Source organism: Melospiza melodia, chromosome 17 (assembly GCF_035770615.1).
Source record: "Melospiza melodia melodia isolate bMelMel2 chromosome 17, bMelMel2.pri, whole genome shotgun sequence".
Classification (NCBI taxonomy): domain Eukaryota; kingdom Metazoa; phylum Chordata; class Aves; order Passeriformes; family Passerellidae; genus Melospiza; species Melospiza melodia.
In genome coordinates this window covers 8,741,338-8,760,640 of record NC_086210.1, presented here as the reverse complement: position 1 = coordinate 8,760,640, position 19,303 = coordinate 8,741,338, and positions in this window count along the sequence as shown.

Below are 19,303 nucleotides of genomic sequence, written 5' to 3'. Positions count from 1 at the left end.
TTAAGATATTTCCAGGGCCTTTTGAACAAATGCTTATGAGCCTTTTTCAGTGAATTCCTGAACTGTAGAGCTCAAGAAAGAAGAGGCCTCTGGAGTAATAAAATTCATCAGCAACATCCAAGAGGCTGACGATCCATCCCCATGACAGCAGCAATGAACAGAAATGGGCACAGCTTTGTGGCTGCCCCAGCTTTGGCATGGGCCCTGGGCCTGGAGCAGCTCTTGAGGGCCCCAAGGCCAGGGCTCTTGTGCTGCCCTGGGCAGATGGGATGGCAGCAGGGGCTGCAGAGCTCTCAGCACCTCAGCCCGAGGGGAGCAGGGCAGCCAGGGAGCCTCCTTTGGCCTTGGCCAAGCACCTTCCCCCATGGTGGGGCTGCGTCCTGTGGCAGCTGCAGCTGCTGCTGTGCCCTTGCCAGGGGCTGAGGCGGTGGGGCAGTGCCCATAGCAGCCTGGCCTCAGCAGAGCTGTGGGGCCAGAGCCAGCCGGGCTGGGCTGGGGAGAGGCCCTTGGTGCTGCCCAGAGCTCAGGGCAGCTGGCAGAGCTTGCAGGGAGCTGGGCTGGGCTCCGAGAGCCTGGCCCAGAAACCATCAGTGTCCATCTCAGCCTGGCTGAGCGTGCAGGGGCCAAGAAGAGCAGCCAGGGTCTGCACATTCTCTGTGTGGGAGCTGAGCTTGTGAGCCCTTGAGCCTTCCCAAGTGCTGGGGCTGCACCTCCAGCTTTAGAGGAGATGGGACAGATGGGAGCAGACACAAATAATTCCTGCTGGATTTTTTATTGTGTTTGCTTATACAGGTGACCTGGATCCATTAACAGAGGAGGAGTTTTGTGCCAGATAACATTGGTAGAGTGGTAAGAATAATACTTTTTAGCTGAAAATAATATTTCATGTATAATACACAATGAGAAAAAACCCTACATATGATTAGAAGAGCATCTGAGTTTTTCAGAGGACCAGAGACTCATTGATGTTCCAACAGTCAAACCTGTTCAAATACTTTCCTCAGGGTTTCCACGAGATGAGAGGTGACCACCAGAGGCCAAGGCCAGCCAGAGCTCTCTGTCCTGGCAGGTTTTGTCTGGGAGAACCCTTGCATATAGGGAATTTTGGAGAAAAAGTACTCATTTTGGCCAGGGGTGCCTGTTCAGGAGGGAGGGCTCTTTTCCATAGGAAGGAAAGCACTGAGCCTTACAGTGTTTGAAGGCAGGTGAGAGACAGCTCTCAGGAAGTAAAGGTCAGACAGACTTTTTGGTAATGGCAGCTTTATCTGGGAGCAATCCCTGGATGTTGAGAATTTTGAAGGGGAAATCCCATTTTGGCCATGGATGTTTGAATGAGATGGATAGTTCTTTTCTATCTGAAGGAAAGTCCAGAGCCCCAGTGTCTCAGGGGTCCAGAAGAAGAGACCCTCAACATACCAAGGGCAGTTGGACCAGTCAGGCCAAGCCAACCAGAGCTGTTACCCGTTCCCTTGGATCCATGGGGCCCTGCAGTGTCACAATGGTCCCTTGCTTCCATGAGGCCTTGCAGTGTCACTGGGGTCTCCTTGGTTCCATGGTGTCACAATGGACCCTTGGTTCCATGCGGACTCACAGTGTCAGAAGGGTGTCCTTGGTTCCATGAGGCCCTGCAGAGCCCCTTAATTCAGCAAGGCCTCCAAGTGTCATCATAGCCTCCAGGATTCCATGAGGCCCCACAATGTCACAATGGACCTTTGGTCCCATGGGGTCCCACACTGTTCCATGAATCCTTAGTTCCATGGGCCCTCTAGTGTCACAATGGACTCCTTGGTTCCATGATGCCACACAGTGTGACAACTGCCCCTTGGCCTGCCAACACTCCATAGTATCACAATGGTTCCTTGCTTCCATGAGGTCTTGTAGTGTCACAATGGCCCCTTGGTTCAATGATGCCTTCAGTGTCACAATGGTCTCCATGATTCCCTAAGGCCTTGCAGTGTCACAACAGGCCATTGGTTTCACTGAGCCCCACAGTGTCACTGTGGTCCCCTTGGCTCCACAAGGCTCTGGAGTGTCACAATGGCCCTTTGGTTTCACAAGGCCTCAAAGTGTAAAAATGGCCTCCATGATTTCATGAGGCCTTGCTGTGTCACAATGGACCTTTGGTTCCATGATGCCCCAGTGTGTCACAACGGCCTCCTTGGTTCTGTTGGACCCTTCATCCCATGGAGACCCATGGTGTTCACTGGAGTCCCCTTGATTCCATGAGGCCCTGCCATGCTATAATGGCCCCTTGGTTCCAGTGGGTCCCAAAGTGTCAGCACAGTCTCCATTGTTCCATGAGGCCCCACAATGTCACTGTCATCCCCTTGATTCCACAGGGCCCCACAGTGGAACAATGGACTCTTGGTTCCATGAGGCTCCTGAGTCATAATGGTCTCCTTGGATCCACAGTGTCACAGTGGCCCCTTGGCTCTGTGTGGCCACGCTGTGTCACCATGGCTCATGGTTCCATGAGGCCACACTGTTTAACAACAGACTCTTAGTTCCACAAGGCCTTGCTGTGTCACAATGGACTTCTGGTTCCATGAGCTCTCACACTGCCAGCAGCATTCTCCTTGGTTCTGCAGTGTCAGCATGGCCCCTTTGTTCCATGAGGTTCCATAGTAGAATACGGTCACCTTGGTTCCGTGAGGTTCTGAAATGTCACAATGGACGCATGGTTCCACCAGGCCTTGCTGTGTCAGAATGGACCCTTTTTTCCAAGAGGTTTCTCAGAGTCACAATGGTCTCCTTGGAGCTGCAGTATCACATTGGTTCAATGTGGCTCCAATGTGCAAGAATGGATTTTGGTTCCATGGAGTTCTGTTCTGCTGTGTCACCATGGACCCTTTGTTCCATGAGTTTGCACCGTGTCACAGCTGAGTCCTTGGTTCTGTGAGGCCTCGCCAACACCAAATCTCAAAATATCAGAATAAGACTCATTAACACTAATTTGCATGTTGCCTCCGCTTGAGGTGTGATGACCTGATTCAGGAACAGCACGGCGACAATCCCCCTGCTGCTCAGGCCACACAGACACCAATGTGATAGATGGCAAATGGCGTTTATTAATGGGTACACAGGGTTATATAATGGCGGTTAACGGTCAACAAAACGGGGGACTAAGGAACTTTAACAGTAAAGGGGAGGGGTTCTGTCTACCCATAACATCGCGAGATCTTCTGATCGGTCCCTAATCTCCCAGATTTGCCCCCCCCCCCTTTATGATTAATTAAAACCACAGAAAGTGTAAAGGTTATAAAAATACAAAGGCTATCAAACTGATACATGGCATAACTGACAACTGGTAAAAAACAATACAACATGTCTGCAATTAACACGCTTCAAAGCAACTGTTGGTGGTCAACAAATAAAATGTTAACTTTTCCTAACTGGTTTTTAACAAACAGTACTAACTTGTTTAAAATGCAAGGTCTAAAAATCAATGTGAGGAGTATCATAGCAACTGGGCCTAATAAGGAGGAAACAAGGGTGGTCAGCTATGGGGAGTAGTCAAACTATGACTCAAACTATCTTTGCTGGGCTTTTCTCTCAGTCTTTCTCTGTGCTAGCCTTTCTTTCAGTTTGCCTATGGAGTCTCTTACGACTTCGGTATGGTCTGAGTAAAAACAACATTGTTCTTTCAAGGCAGCACACAGGCTTCTCCATTGCATGAACAGGAGGTTCAGTTCTTGTCTGTTCTGCAGGACGGTCACAAGCTTTTTGCAGCTCTTGTTGTGTTGGTACTTTTGTAGAGGCTTTTCTTTGTTGATATTTGGGATGTAGAATGCAACTGGAGGAGCATCATCTGGATGGAGGAGGAAGCTGAAGAAACAGTTTTTGAGATCAATGATCACAAGTGGCTAATCATTGAGAGTGAAGGAAGTCTTTGCTGAAGCAGTTCTATGTCCTCAATGACTTCATTGATCTTCTTGAGGTTGTGCAGCAGTCTCTATGAGCCTGAAGTTTTCTTCTGAATGACGAACACTGGAGAATTCTATGGACGTGGTCTCTAGAGGGAAAGTCTTGCTGATCAAAAACTAGCATGACTTGTTCTGCTGCATGTGGCGGCAAAGCAGTAGCTTTGGCTACTCGGGTGTTCTCTGGAACAGTCAGTAGTGGTTGAAGAGCTTTGGCTAAGTCTGTCAGCTCTTCATTCTGATTTGCTGAAACAATCGAAGGATAAATGACAAGTCTAAGGATGCTGCTTCTGTCTTTACTAATTATTAAAATGTCTTGTCTTTTGGGCAAAGTTCTAGTGACACTAGTAGGTATCACTGCGTGGCTCTCATCTATGAAGCAATGTAAAGTCTACAATCTTCTGTGGGTGAAGCACAAGGGTTGGAATCTCTGTGCAGTCAACACCTGCGCTTCTTCTTTTTTTTTTTTTTTTTTTTTGCTTGTGGAATGGTCTGCATTTCATTTTCTTGCCCATGCTTCTTGTCAGCATTCTCATGCACTTGTTCAAGTTTCACATTATTTACTGAGTTCTACCTGGACTTCTGCACCTGCTAAAACACAAACAAATCCATGTCCCCACAGGGACTGGAGGATTATCTCAAAATCTTGGAGGTGAAGAATGGGTCCTGATGTGAAAATAAAACATTGATCTGTTCTGTTTCAGTCTCTATGCAATATTGCATAGGGAAATGTAAGATAACAACAATTAGCAATCAATCAGATAATACACATAACCAATAACACATCTGAAATCATACAATTATCAGTCACTACAACACTGAACTGTCATCCCAGAGTCTGCGACAGCTGATGAACCTTGAAACAACAGAGAACTGTAGAACTCATGTCCAGATTCATGTTTCTCCAAACTCCCTTTGAAATCAGGCTCAGCTATCATATATGGTCAAATTGCCAAGCCAAAACGACTTGAATACTTCTTGTTGCAGAAAACATCTGGGCTGATTCTCAATCATTCCATTCAAGTAGAGCTAGAACTTGGCAAGAGTTCAAACTCTAATTGATGGGCATTACTTAATATATTTTAAAACAAGACTCTTAAAAACAGCAATTATGAATAGGAAACCTTACGATTAAAGATCAATCAAACTATTAAAGAATTGAATCCCTCCGAAACTTCTGTCAGGAGAGAAATTCTTCAAACACAGCAAACCTCTTGAATTCTCAGCTGAGGTACTGTATAATAACTGAAGAAATAATAAATGAAGAAAAACACGAAACTGGCAATCTGGATTTAAAAGAAACCTAAAAAACATGAGTAGTTAAGAAACAAAAAGACAAGATTCTGAGGAGACACATGTCTTGTAGATGATCACACAAAGAGATAGTGAAACACATGGAAGCTGGCTGTTGGGGTTGGCTGCGTGCCCACTGCTGCGGGACCAGAGCAGGGCTGGTACCTTGGGCACCCTCTGCACCTTGACCATGCCCCGTCTCTGCCTGTGCCATCACGGGAGTGCAGGCGTTCCCACTCTGACCACACTTCCCCTGCGCTCGTCTCGTCGCCGGCGCGGTCTTGGGAACATCCTCTCTGCCTTGCGCCTCCAAATTAAACGGTGGTGCCTCGCGCTTTCTCTAACAGCCTGTCCCAAAATGACTGCGCCCGGTCTTTTCCGTCAGCCGGCGCGCCTGGGCTTGGGAGCCGCAAAGAGCGTCCCCATGGCTGTGAATCCCTGCACTCAGCAAAATCGCAATCACCCACAGTCTGCGTAGCCGCCCCAGCACCCAACCAGGGCACCACAGGCAAACAGTCCTGCGCGGCTTTCCACGTTTCTTGCTCCTGCCGTGTTTTCCGTAGAGCCCGCACGACTCTCCCCCATAATTTGAGATTCCGCCCCGAGCCTGAGGACATGGCCTCCTCGGCTAGGGCCTTGGTACACCTATACCACATTTCTGTGTGGAGAATATCCACCGGCTGCCCAATAACCCCAATCCGCAATAGTCTTGATACTACGAGGGCAAAATCCCCTGGCTTGCAGTCAATACCCCACTGCCTGTGAACAGGAAAAATGACCTTCGCAAGGGCCTCCATTCCTCTCGCTGGTCCGGGAGTATCCTCCCCGCTGAGCTGGGCCAGCTGCTGCGGCCGTCGTTCACCCGACCAGGCGATCCCCATCCCCCGGGCAATGTCCCAGGTTTTGGCACCACTTTGTTGCCTCCGCTGGAGGTGTGATGACCTTATTCGGGAATGGCACAGTGACAATGCCCCTGCCACTAGGGCCACGTACTCGCAGACACCAATGTGGTGGACAGCAAATGGCATTTATTAACGGTTACACAGGGTTATATATAACGGGGGTTAACGGCCAACAAAATGGGGGGCTAAGTAACTTTAACAGTAAAGGGGAGGGGTTCTGTCTACCCGTAACATCACGAGATCTTCCGATCAGTCCCTAATCTCCCACATTTGCAGTTTAAGTGGGCATCATTTATTCAGGCCTGAGGTCTAGCAAGGGATAACTCCTAACATTATGTGAACATGTAATTCTCCCAATGTCACTAAATGTGTATTAGAATTTATCCATTACCGTAAAACCCACCCCAAGTTCCCAGATTTAGTCCTTTTTTCTATCACTGCATTCTTGAGCCAGATGTCTTGTTGTCTTCCAACCATTCCTGCTGGGAAGGCAGCCCCTGCATGCCTTGTTCCGGTGCTAAAAGCTCACAGGCACAGTAAAAATGAATTAACCCTTTTGATAATGAGCCAAAGGCTTTGTGTGGGCAGGCAGAGGGAGGCAGGAGGCAGAGCTGTCAGCAAAGGAAGGGCCCAGCCAGGTGGGGCAGCCGGGGGATGCCGACAGCCTGCAGGGACAGAGGCACAGGGCAGGGACTCCGTGGGACAGCCTGGGCTGCACAGGGCACAGGGATGGGCAGCAGCTGCAAGACAGCCCTGCCAGAGCCAACTTGGGCAGCACTTTGGCCATGGCTGCTGGCCCTGGGGCCAGGAGGGGACAAGTGACCCTTGCAGGCCTGGGGCCTCATTGTCTCCTTGTCCCTGCTCAGCAGCCTGGCAGACGCCACCACATCATCCTGCCCCTGGCATTGCACATCCCCGCATGCCAGTGCCCATCCCGGGAAGAGCCCTGAGCAAGGAGGGAGGGACAGGATCTGCCTGGCCAGGGGCTGGGGCTCAGGCCTTGGCCCTTTGCATTCCTCAAACACATCCAGCTTTGCTCAGCACCAGAGACACCTTTCCCTTGCTTGTCCCCACGTGTCATCACTGCCTCCAATGTTCTGCTCTGCCTGAAGAACTTCCTCAGTTGTGTCCCTCAGTGGGACCCATTAAAACTTGTAGAAACTTTGGAGTTTAAATTTAATTTTTAGTTCCTGAGAAGTTCTTTGAACACTCTCTGGGACTGAGTCTTATGTAAACAGCAGCAAAGCCTTGAGAGGGTCATTAAAGTCCTTGTGCTGTGTCTGTGCTGCTGAGCTGGGCTGGGCTTCTGCCACAGGAGCTCTTGGAAACCAAGAAGAACACAAAAAGTCATTTCTCCTGATGAGCAGCTTTTCTCTCAGTCCAGCAGGGCTGAGGGCACTGCTTGCAGGTACCTGAGAGCAGTGAAGCAGAGAGAGACTTAAAAGAACTGGAAGGACAATTTTAAGCTCATTCATGGAGAAATCTTCCCAGTTTTTGACACAGTCAGTTTCTGGCTGCAGGGATCTCCTAAAGCTGGAGATGGCAGGACTGATGTGACTGTAAGGATGGCTCTGCTGCCCTTTCTGCTTTGGGGGAGGATGTGCTGCAGAGTGGGGTTGCCCTGGGCACCGTCAGAGGGACAGGGCAGGACAGCTCCTGCTGCCAGGGATGGCTGCAGGGGGTGAAGCTGGGGCTGCAGTCAGGGCTGCCCAGGGCTGTCCTGCAGAGCAGCTCCTGCAGCCCTCAGGGCTCTTGGCCAGCCCAGGGCATGTGCCACCTGCCAGGGGCAGCTCTCAGCCTGCCTGGCAGCTCCCCATGGACGCTGCAGGTGAGCTGTGGGTGCACGCAGTGACTCCTGCCAGGGCAGGTCCTGCTGCTGCGAAGAGGGTGCTGTGTGGGCCAGGGCTGCTCAGAGCTCCAGCTCATGCCCAGCTCATTCCTGAGGGGATTTTTCATGGGGTCATTCAGGGCAGGGGTTTCCTGCTTGGGTCTCTGCTTTCCTGAATCTGTGCTCCCACTTTTCCCTGCTCAGCTTGGTGGCAATGGAAACTCAGCTGTGCAGGCCAGAGCAGGGGCTGACGCTCTTCAGCCATCACACTGAGTTTTCCTGGGAACCTCAGCAAGAGCCTACACCTGCCCAGCCTCCAGATCCATGCAGCATCACCTTTCCCTGGTGCCCAGGCTGGGGGAGCTGTTCTTTAATCCCTGCAGGGCCGAGCAGCTGCAGGGCAGGGCTGGCCCAGGGGCTGGGCTGGGCTTTGGCAGCTCTGGCAGGGAAGGAGCCCGGGGCCACAGGAGCAGCTGGGGCTGGGGCAGCTCCAGCAGCAGAGCCGTGGGCAGGGAGGGAGGGAGGGAGGCAGTGCTGAGGGCAGCCCTGCTGCAGGGCAGATGTGGCACCTGCTGGGCCTGCCCTGCAGGGCAGACACTACCCTGAGCAGCACAGCTCTTGTGTCCCCTCGCAGCCAGCACAGCCCTCAGCCCGGGGGCTCAGGGCCCTCAGTCCCTCCTGGGCCAGCAGAGCAGCCCCAGAGATGAAGGGCATCTCTGCGGCCATGTGCCCATTCCCTGCTGACCAGGGCCTGAGGGCCACTGTCCTGCCCTGCTGATGCCTGGCAGGGGCTGGGCAGGGCTGGCCAGGGAAAGGCTTTTCCTCAGGCCCAGCTCTCTCTCTCTCCTTGCCTTGCCCAGGTGCTGCTGGCATTGCTGAGGGGCTCTCTGCAATGGCAGTTCCAGCTGCAGGGCCAGGCCCAGCCCTTGGGCTCCTCCTGTGCAGGCTGAGCACAGCAATGGGGTGTCCCAGCTCCCTGTGCCCGGGGAGCTCTGGGCAGGGCAGCCTGGGACCCTGGCAATGAGCCCACTCTCCTCAAGCACTGCCATGGACAGGATCCTTGGTGTGTCCTCAGGATGCCATCCAAGCTGTCAGCTGCCTCCAGGGTACACTGGGGGACAGGAGCGTCCTTGGCCAGAGTGGGGATGGGACTCTGAGAAAGGCTAAATCAGTTTGCTTTGCTGTGGGTCCCTCTGCTCTCAGTTGTGTCAGGCTGATTTCCAGGGGAACACAGGGACTGCCCTGGATTGCAGAAAAGGGCAGCTGGGGACCGACGGAGTGACAGAGCAGCTCCCCTAGCCCTTCACTGAGTTCCAGCCACTGCTCTTGCCTTGCACAGCTGTCTCTGCTCTCCCTGGGTGAAGCAGGAAACCCTCTCAAACTGCCTTTGGCCATCACCCTCCCTTAGTCCTGGGACAGGAGATGCTGCTGAGCTCCTCAGCCTCAGGAGCTGTTTGAGCTGATGGAATCTAACCCCAGGACTTGCCCCTGTCCCCATTCCATGATCCCACTGCTTCAGAGCAGAGCTGACCCCTTGGTGTCCATGGGCAGAGCCCCTGCTCATCACAGCAATGGGGCCAGATCCCAGCAAAATTCCAGGCACGGGGCTGAAGGAAGAGCTCTGAGAAAAGGAAAACTGGGGGGCACAGAGCAACAGGGGTAGGGCTGGGAGAAAGGGCTTGCACAGAGCTCAGCAAAGGCTGCCCTGACTTGTCATTGTCTCCCCTTTGAACATCTCCCCATGACCCACTGTCTCTCAGCCGGTATCGGCATTAATTGTTCCAATAAAGGTGGCGTATTGAGATGGCCCCAGATTTGCCAGGCTCCACAACATTTGCCCTGTGCACCCGACCTTGTTGGGGTCATTATCATGCTGTCCATCCCTCCCAAAGAGTACCTCCTGTCGGCGGAAGGGAACCAGGACATCAATTTGATCATCACAGGCTCAATTTTATTGATCAGTACGGCGGGTTAAATACAGTTAATAATGAGCTTCATACACATTGCAAAAGTTGAGCTCAGGATTGGTCAGTTACATATCAGCACCTACGCCTACTTCTACATTCCTATGGTTCTACTTTTGATACTTTCTACATATTCCTAGGATATATTCAGGACTAATCTCTACTCCCTATCCTCATGTTGCAGCAAGGTCACTGCTGACCTTTCCTTTCAGCTTGCTGACTGCTGACTTTTCTCCTTCAGCTTAACCAGTGGCATTATGTCAGTATGGCCTTTCTCAGCTAACCAATTATTAATAATACTCTCCACATTTCCCCCGTTTTCTTTTTGTGCAAGGAGATTAGTTTGCCATGTTTTTGCTATTGTACAGCTGACCATGTTTTGAATACAGTTAAAGATACAAGGCAAAATAAGCAAAAACAGTAAAATTACACCCAGCAGTCCTATAGCATAGATCACAAGGTTCCTCAGCCATGGTCCTAGTCCCAAGCCTTTAAGCCATTCGTCAATTCCTAAACCGTCTTCTTCTTTAAGTTTGTGAAGTCCCTGTTGCAGTTCTTTTATCTTAGTGTGAATGGACACTGAATGATCAGACAGATTCATGCAACACATTCCCTCGAACTCTTCACATCCATGCCCTTGTGCTAAGAGCAAAAAATCTACAGCAGCTCTATTCTGCAAAACAGCATGGTTAACACTTTGCACATCTGCAGTTAACATGTCTAGAATTTGTGATGTCTTGTTCAGCTCATCCCTTGCCCAGCATCCTAATTGTTTTGCTAAATTCATGGCTTTATTGGCAGATCCTCCTGGTAAGATAGTTGAAACCACCACCTGTTTGAATGTGCCCCAAAACCGTGGATCTCTTATCTTGTTGAAGTCGAAGTAATGTATGCTACGTTTTCTCTTGTTTGAATTTTGACTCAGCTGCATTAGCAAGGACACATTAGGATGAAACAGTGACAATTTTCCCAAAAAACAGGGTCCACCCTGTGGTTTAGCTGGTATACCATTCCATGCCCTGTCTCCACAAATCAAAAATATTCCTGTGGGTAATTTCATTGGTGCTGTGATATTTGTGCCGTTACATTGACTGTAATGCTGTGGAGAGAATTCACTCACATTCAGGGATGAATCTAGGGTGGCCCATGTTTCTTTAGGTTGGTTTAAATTCTGAGCACCCAAAAGTTTGAAGCTAAACCATCCACCAGCTGTAGTGTTAGAAATGCTGGCATTTGTACTTCCAAAAAGATCCAATTCTTCAGGAGGAGAATGCAAAGAGGTGTTAAGTGATTGGATTAGTAAGCATTGTCGATAGCCATCACTCTGACCTGCAGTATACCCTTGTTGCACCGGCAATGTGATGATTCACATGTTAGACATACATAAGGTTTGATTGTTTATCAAACTACAAAATTCTCCAGGAGACCACACCGGAAGTCCCACCAGGCATGTTCGAAATGGGTTAGTGACTCCTCCAAGACTAAGACAAAGTGATGATTGATTAGTTTGATTAGCAAGTGTTACCCATAAATTTTCCCTTGGTTGACTAAAGTGTGTTACTCCTACTGCTTCACTTGCTACAGCATTGAGCAGTATAACAAAAACAAACCTCATTTTTCTTTCTGCTTCCTTTGCTTCTCCCTTTCTTCCTTCTGCTTGTTTTGTTTTTCCTTTCTTCGCTGTCTTTTCCCTGGTTTGCTAGATTGTCTATTGTAAGGCTGAGTCAATTTTTGAATATACTGATCTAATTCTAAATCAGCATCCTTGCTCACAAGTATAGCATGAGATAAGTTTGAAGGCAAATCAGCTTTACAGCGAGCTGCTATGATGCGTGAGGCTTTAGTAATTTCAAATATTCTAAGGTTTTCCTGTAACTTCCACCTAAGATATGCTATAACCACTTGTTCTGCACTCTCAAAGAGCTGTAATCCTGTCCGTCCTGGCAGGCCAGTACTTTGTTCAAGAGCTCTAACCCAGAAATAATTTCGAATCCACCTTCCAGAACAAGGGGCACACCATAAATAATTTACTGACCTCTGTGAATACCAATAAACCTGATTACAATCTGCACAATGCAAAGCTACCCATGCATAGCACTTATCATTATCCCTTTTGCAAACATAACAAGGAAGTGAGTATAAGAAAGGACCAGTATAAAATTGTGGTTCTTCAATCCAAAGCAACCAATTCAATGGTGGTGATCGCAAAGCCTCTTCAGCCTTTTTACTATATGAGGCTAACAGCTCAAGGTCTTTCTTTAACACAAGGCGTATCTTATTCCGTAATCGTAGTTCTTGTTCATTATCCTCCTCAACAACTATATCCTCCTGAGGGTCCCACAACTGTAAAAGTGTTCTAATCATAGAAAATTAATTAGCAATCACTGATACCCCTATTCAAATGAGACCGTTCCCTTTTTTGCCTTCTTTTTCTTATCTGTCTTCAATCTTGCTGCTCCTAATTTCACTGGTCCTGCCACTTGCAAACTTAATTTTTGCAACTTATCAATGCAGCAATCTAATGCTCTATCAGGATCCCCTTGGAAGGGTCCTACAACTGAATGCTGTGTTAAAGGCACTAATTTCCTACACCTTATAGAAACTATACGTGATTTACTTTGAACCTTAATTCTATTTACAATACATTGTATTTCCCATCAATAATAAACAAGAACCTTCTGTTCAGGAGACTCATAAAGATTTAAAGCTATATATGCGTTTTGCCCCGTTTGTCTCCACAATTAATCTTGCCAGCTTTTTCCCCACGTGTGCTCGTGTTCACAAGAATGACACCACAAACCCCGTAATAATGATTGTTCTATCCAAAAAGTTCTTTTACAACCCCCACAACGTAGAGCTATCCAGGCAGCACAATGTGGATTTTGACAGTCAAGGCAATGTAGTTTCGCTGGATCTGTTAAGTGAAAAGTTGATAATGAGTCAATGAAACGAATCAACTCCTGGGCCGTCCGGTAGTGACGTGTCAGTGCTCTGTCCACCGCTTCCGAGTACCCCTTCAATTGTAACAGTAGTGGTCGTAGGACTAGAAGCAGTTTCTTCCCCAGTCGCTCCTTGTCCTCCTCCGTAAGGCGACTCACCAAAGGCTGCATCAAAAACAGGTTTAGTTCACTTAGCAGGCACCCACAAAGGCCCTGTAGGTGAGGAAACACAAAGATACCCCCGACCCCAATATAATACTTTTGCAGGTTTTTCCCATAATCCTGTACTTGGGTTCTTATACTTAACCCAGACCTCTGCTTCCTTAGTATTTTCCTGACCTGACCTCGGATGATGTTTCATTGCAGGGGGGTATCATCTTCCCCAAAAATGCATAAATGATTAATCACATACAAAACCTTAGCCAAACATGCTTGTGGATCTGTCAAATCTTGATGTTTTTCAATATACTGCTTAAGGGTACCGTTTGCTCTTTCCCGTAAAGCTTTCCTTAACTGTATCAGTAACTCATACAATCGTTTATTGTTCACTTCCTTAATTGCTGCTTCCTCTATTCGTTTGACTACTCCTGCAACATATATAGAGTCTGTGACCACATTTAAAGGCTCCTGTAAGTTGGACACCGCCCATACTACTGCTAACAATTCCAAAGTTTGTAAGTTATCTGCAGGGTCTGCTGTGAGGAGTTTATGCTTCCATTGTCCCTTTTCTTGCCAGGTAACAGCAGCACGCCTTGATTTCTTTCCTGCATCTGTAAAAGCTGTAATAGCTCCTTCTATGGGGTTTTCTTCTCTCAAAGGTCGAGTGATCCAGTTCCATTCTGTCATCCATCGCAAAACTCTAGGCACTAATTTACTAGTCTCTACTTTAGCAGGTGACATCAATAATGCTTCTTGTAAATTCTTTGAATTAATCAAGTACCAGTCCAAGATTTCTTTTTCCATAGGTAATCTAATAGTAGCAGGTTCTCTACCATCCACTTCAAGAATTCTGAGACGCCCCTTTTTGATTAATGCAGCCAATTGTTCAATTTTTGAAGATATTGTTTTCTTGTGCTGTAGTGGTGGTGACAACCATTCCAACACCCGTATCTCCCCCGTTTTCTTTTGCAACTGAGAGAGAGCACCAAGCAAGTGGCAAGGGCTATTCCAGATAGTAAGGTCAATGGGGTGGTCGAGTTGTCGACGAGACACATACCCTTGCTGTACACAGTTACTAATTTGCTGCAAGGCAAGACGATGCTCCTTTGTCAGGTGTACAGGAGTAGTAGGGTCCACGCCTTTCAACAAAGGCCGTAGGGCTTCTAATAAGTGATTTGGTATTCCCACAATAGGCTTCAGCCACTGTAAGTCTCCCAGCAACTTCTGTGCATCATGTAGAGTTTTAATGTCCAATTGTAATTCCAATTTTTGTGGTATCACTATTTGATCCGTCAAAGTCCACCCCAAATATTTCCAGGGCTTTGTAGTCTGAATTTTCTCTGCAGCAATAACAAGTGAATATGCAGCAAGAGTATTTTTAATGGTGTTAATCTGTAAAGAGGAGAATAGCTGTTGCTGTGCAAACAAAATATCGTCCATGTAATGATATATTATAGTTGCTGGCCATTTACGACGTAGTGGCTGTTATGCTGCATCAACATAAAGCTGACATAAAGTGGGGGAGTTGCGCATGCCCTGCGGAAGAGATGTCCATTCAAATCTTTTATCTGGTTCCCCACGATTTATTGCTGGTAAAGTAAAAGCAAATCTCTTCATGTCATCAGGATGCAGGCCAATAGTGAAAAAACAATCCTTTAGGTCAGTAATTAAAAGTGGCCAGTGTTCTGGAATCATAGCTGGATTTGGAAGACCAGGCTGTAAGGCCCCCAATGGTTCCATTTGGTCATTTACAGCCCTCAAATCATGTATCAAACGATATTTCCCTGATTTCTTTTTGATTACAAAAATAGGTGTATTCCAAGGGCTTGTGGACAGTCTTAGGTGTCCCTTTGTATATTGTTCCTGTACCAATTCATGAGCATGCATAAGACTCTCCCCTTTTAATGGCCATTGCTTAACCATCACCGGTGTATCCGTTTTCCAGGTGAGTGGAATGGGGAAAGTCCAAGCAATGGCAATTACCCCAAAGGGTGCTGATTAGTTAACACCACTCCCAATTGTGTTAAAATGTCCCTTCCAATTAAGCAGAAAACTGTAGGAGGCAGTTGAACAATTGAAAACACAGCAGATATTTGTTGATTCTCAATGCACACAGACAAAGGCGGCGACCTGCTTGCCAATGTAAATCCTCCCACTCCTGTGAGCATGTTTGATGAGGGAAATAGAGGCCAATGTTGTGGCCATGCTTCTGGAGAAATGATGCTAGTATCTGCTCCTGTATCCAATAATCCATAAAGGGTTATGCTTTGATGCCCATAGGTAATTTCAACCTTTTGTTTTGGTCTATTTTGTAAATCCACAGTTAAAAGTGTAACACCAGTAGAGCCAAAACCTTTTTCATCCCGTGCTTGCCCAGTAAATGATTGTATTCCTGATGTCATTTGTGACAGTGGTACCAATTGAGCAATGCGTTGTCCTTTTGTAATTTTAATCGGAGGATAAAGGGTGTAAGCCATAATTTGTATTTCCCCTGTAAAGTCCGTATCGATAACACCAGGCAAAACAAATAATCCCAACATAGTTATAGAGGAATGTCCCAGCAATAATGCTCCACATGTTTGTCCATTTAATATAAGAGGACCCTTTACTCCAGTGGGTATCCTCTCAGGCCGGTTCGTCATTAGTGTGACGTCTACTGCTGCTGATAAGTCCAAGCCGAAGCTCCATGTTGTTGCGGGTTGCAGACAGGAGGTAGCAGCGATGTCACGGCAGCAGCTGGTGTCTCTGATGTCACGGCGGTAACTTGTGTCTGTCCCTCATTGCCGCATCGGTAACACTTGATGAATGGTCTCGAGCCTCTTTACGTGACTGCCAGTGAGCCGCTTTGGAGAGGAGCAAGAGCAGCTAACACCTGATTTTGAGTAGACTATGCTTTTGCAACCCTAATCCTAATTCCTTTAAGACTTCTGCTATAAATGCCTGTGAAGCTGTTGGCATTAATGTCATTCGCTCTAATGCTTCCTCAATAGTCTAATTTGCCTCTAAAGTAGCTAACACTCTTTGGGTTGCTGGATTGCTATTTTGCAAGGCACACTGCTTCAATAGCGCCCTGCAACACCAGCCCGATCTATAGCAGTAGCTGTTCTATCGATAAAATTTCCAAATGATTCTTCCCTACCTTGTTTAATGCCCATATAAGCCGGTAACCCTCCTGGCTCTTTAACCATGTCTATTGCAGCACACACTAACCACATAGACTCTGTAAGTTTATCTTCTCTCGATATCATCTGTGCCTCTGTACGTAAAAATGCCTCTAAGCCCATCAGCTCCTCTACTATTACTCCATGTAATGGGTCATGTGCATTAAACAATAACTGCTGATGCTGAGTAAATATCAACCGAACTATTCCTCTTAAATCATTAGGACATAAAACCTGAGTATTAAAAAGATAATCTAACATTTGCCTAACAGGTTCACTTTTTACTCCAAACTGACTAACCGTAGAACGTAGCTGAGTTAACAGCTTCCAATCTAAGGGAGTATATTCTGCTATATTATGCGTAAGGTTCCCCTGTGCATCATACTGTGGTGTGTATGTAACTGGACATGCAAGACTAGAAGCTATTTCCACCGCCTCACCATCCCCCATTTGCATTACTTCTTTCGCCAAAGCAGCCCAAGCTTCCCTACTCTGTTTAGCCATCTCCCCCCATGGATCACGGTGTGCCCCTGGGATGGGATCTGGCCCTTTAAGGGTGCTATGCTGCTGGCGCTTCGGTGCAGACACCGAGCTTTCGCGCGGGGGGGGGCAGTGAAGCAGAGGCTGGCTTGCGCGGGGGAAGCGGGAGCCCCCCCTCCCCCGCTGGAGCTGACAGTGAAACCGGAGCCGACTCAAGCGGAGCGGGCCTGCGGGGGGCAATCAGCCCCCCCGCTGGAGCTGGCTCGGGCGGGGGAATGGGCCCTTCCCCCGCCGAAGCTGTAACCGGAGCCGGCTCACTCGGGGGAAGCGGCGGAGGCAAAGCTGGCGGCAGAGGCGAAGCTGGCTTGCTCCCACCCCCACCATCCGACCCGCCTGAAGCTGGTGGCGGAGGCAAAGCTGGTTTGCTCTTACCCCCACCATCCGACTCACCCTCCCCCTCTGACAGGAAAGGTGCAGACGGTTCCACTGCGCCTATAGAGAAATCCTCCACACCACTTTGCTGGGGACTCTTAGGCATAAGTACCTTAGTTACAGAAGGTGCCAGGGGATCATCTTCACGACCATACCCTATATTCCTCTTATGAGCTTCTGTTGCCCTTTCTGCTGCCTTTCTCTCAGAGACCTGCTGAAGTAACGTGTTATACACCACCCACCGTAACTTCCCGAATTTCTTTGCTGACTTATCATCGTCTAGTACTGTATCCCACAATATTTCCCCAAACTTCCTCCACTCTGATAACTCATGAACTGTATGAGGATTAGAAAAGATACCCTTAGCATGGCCATAAGCTAATAACCCTGGTAACTCCTTTTTTAAATCTATCCCTTTTATCCCACACCGCTCTAAATAGGCAGTAAATAAATCATATGCCGCTTGCCTATCCATACCTATTAATCAGCGCGCGCTGTTGCAGCTCTCCAGGCTCCTGCGACACATATTGGCTTAAGTCACCGTTGTGAACCTTAAGGGTGCTTCAAATTCCGGCACCGTCCTGGCTGCAAGGACCCAAACCCAACTTCCTTGACCGTGGCATAATCCCTTTTTCTTTTAATCCGAGAAAAAGGGCAGAGATTCGGTTATGCCCGCATTCTCCACCATTTGTCGGCGGAAGGGAACCAGGACATCAATTTGATCATCACAGGCTCAATTTTATTGATCAGTACAGCGGGTTAAATACAGTTAATAATGAGCTTCATACATATTGCAAAAGTTGAGCTCAGGAATGGTCAGTTACATATCAGCACCTACGCCTACTTCTACATTCCTATGGTTCTACTTTTGAAACTTTCTACATATTCCTAGGATATATTCAGGACTAATCTCTACTCCCTATCCTCATGTTACAGCAAGGTCACTGCTGACCTTTCCTTTCAGCTTGCTGACTGCTGACTTTTCTCCTTCAGCTTAACCAGCGGCATTATGTCAGTATGGCCTTTCTCAGCTAACCAATTATTAATAATACTCTCCACAACCTCCAATACTGTCACTTCTCTCAGCTGTTGGATCCCATCTTCAAGAGTCTTCCAGCACATTCTATGGTGCTGCTCCTGCATTCTCTCCCTATGAACAAACCTCTCTCTGACACTTATTAAAAGCCCTTGCTCCCTTACAAAAATCTGATTGATACCTGAGTCCTGGGTCAAGCGTCCGAAATACCTTGCCTCACCACCATCCAGCTGGACACCTGTACCCATAAGATCCCAGACCCAGAGTAACCAGGTTGTATAAGCCTCACGTCCCTGTGCGTACAATGTCTGTGTGCAGATTACAGAGACTTTTGTACATCAGGGACTCAGTGATGATCTCAACCATTGGCTCCCCTGTGAGTTGTGAGGGCCCTCCATTCTTATCCTTGTCTGGGTGCTCTGATTTCATCTTAGACCTCCTCGTTTCCACAGAGCAACTGCTGCTGGCTGTGACTGCCTCTGCAGTTCAGCTGGAACTTGGACAGTTGTAACATCTGTGGGTTCCGCTGCTGCACCATCAGACTCTCCCTCTTTGAGGCAGGGGGAGGTTTCCTCACCAGCTGCGGAAGTGTATTCCTTCAGCATCTGGCCCATCTCACACATCTCCTTCATCAGACCCCCCACCCAATCTGGGTGGTTCATTTCTGAGGTGGGCTGTGGGGCGTGGTCAGGCTCTGGGGTGTTGAGGATTTTTTGTAGGTTGAGGAGTTCTTGCTAGACAATGGCCATATTCGGCCGATGCACAATCCAGCCTGCTTGTACTAATGGACAATGAACACATTCACAAACAATGGATAATGGACATATTCAGAAATGGGGTCAGTATATCCTTGAGAAAGATACAAGAAGAAGAGTCATCAGGACTCAGCAAGTTTGTCAGCAAGCTTGGGAGAGTGAGAAAAAAGAGAAAGCAATGGGTGGGCCAGACAACCACAGCAAGATGCACGAAAAATTAGATGATCCAATCAGCATTTAATTTAGATGTGTAAACAGCTAGGATTAACCAATCATGTATTAGCTAGAGAAGCGTGGGCAGTAGAAACTTATTATAAATCTAGTCTTTTTAGGGATAATAAATTTGGCTTCACTTGATCATACTGGTCATGGTGTGATGTCCCTGAACATCCGCACCTCGCAACTGGGCTCCTGGAAGTTTTCATCTATGTCAC